Source organism: Octopus bimaculoides, chromosome 16 (genome assembly GCF_001194135.2).
Source record: "Octopus bimaculoides isolate UCB-OBI-ISO-001 chromosome 16, ASM119413v2, whole genome shotgun sequence".
Taxonomy (NCBI): domain Eukaryota; kingdom Metazoa; phylum Mollusca; class Cephalopoda; order Octopoda; family Octopodidae; genus Octopus; species Octopus bimaculoides.
Window position 1 is genome coordinate 46,293,825 of NC_068996.1, and position 1,791 is coordinate 46,295,615.

A 1,791-nucleotide genomic window follows, 5' to 3' on the forward strand; every position below is an offset into this window, starting at 1 on the left:
CGAACGAAACACTGCAGACTGCAGCGTTCGTTTCACAAAAATTTTCATGGCTACAAGACGCCATCGTCTCAAAAAAAATGGCTAGAAAGCCGAAATTGGTTTTTATATCCTGGAAATGTGCCACACAGGGCAGATTTCCGTCGCAAAAAACTTGCACCAGAGAGTCTACAAGTTGTTATACAACTTTGTATATAAAATAAATTTTACAAACAAACTTTTTAAAACATGAAAAAGCAAAACTTACAGAGCCGACAAGTCTACCGTCCGTCCATAGAGATAGATAGATAGATAGATAGATAGATGTGGGCGTGTTCACGTACGTACGCAAGTTTGTCGAGGATGGGACTGCAGCTTATTTACTTGTAGCATATGAAAAATTCGTATTATAAACTATATTTTAGAATTAAATTTCAGATAGTTGGGGAAAATCTCAGATCTAAGGGGAGAAATTAGAAGTAATGATAGATTCAGTAGGTTACTGCACATGCACTAAGAGGGACAGACAGCATATGCTATTGTTTCTTAGCATCGATTCAATGTGACTGAGCAGACTTTTGACCATAAGCGTTCCAGACATAATATTTTTTTCTTTTTTCTAAGCATAATGTATCTAGATTATATAATTTAATGTGTACGTCCTGTTTTTAAGACATTTGATTGTTATCTAAGTGAGATCTGGCAGTTATTTCTAATTGGTTGACTGAACATGTAGCGCCTCCTTCGGTAGGTTGTTGTGCAGACTATTGTCGAAGCAACAGTCTGCTGCACATTTCATACATCGGGTAGCAGTGCAGCTATAAGTCTATAGGTGTGGTCTTTGAGTATCTTGTTATAACAGAGCACTGCTTTGTCTTCTTTGAGGCATGTTGTGGAGAGGTGGAGAATGGGGCTGTATGACATAACTTATATTGTATTGTTAATACAATCGTTTCTTTGTGTCGGACAAATGCTGCTACATGTGACTGCTCGAAGGTTGTGCGAGTCATTTTGCTATTGTTGCTGTCACGCGTGCTTCAAGTGTTATACATGTGTGCATGTGTTAGATATCGTTAGATGCAGTCGATGTTATCGGGTGTTGCTTGTATGAGAAGGGATGGTAGATCTCGTAGCTGCTACTTTCAGCTTTTTCCTTTTTAAGAGTCGGGGTTTCTTGGTGATTGAAGTGGGATCAGTCAAAGTGTGCAGATATTTCCGGGACAACCTCTGGAAATGAGTAACTATTGTAATAGCAACTGTCCAAACAGAATGGTGAGGGGAAATCTGAGTCAATGAAGCAGCTTCAATGTTGTTAACCAGCCAACCGGCTTGCTAGAATTCGCAGCTAAATCTCGAAGAAAACAATGTCGCCTTATGTCAGACCAGATCAAAAATTATCTACAACTGGTAAGGAATGTGACTGACGAACCCCTTCCAACTAAATATCAGAAATAGAAAGGTTTACTATTATTAGTATCATTATATTACGGTGGCGAGGAAGGCGGCAAGCTGGTAGAAACGTTAGCACGTCGGGTGAAATGCTTAGCGGTATTTCGTCTGTCTTTACGTTCTGAGTTCAAATTCCGGCGAGGTCGGCTTTGCCTTTCATCCTTTCGGATCGATAAATTAAATACCAGTTACGCACTGGGATCGATGTAATCGACTTACTCCCCTCCCCCAAGCTGCCCTTGTGGCAAAAGTTTGAAATCATTCTCATTAGCAGCAGCATTGAAAATTATTCCTTGTGGTCTTTGTTCTGGCTTTTTACGTCTCCAAGATTAACATTGCCTTTCATCCTTTTGAAGTTGATAAAAT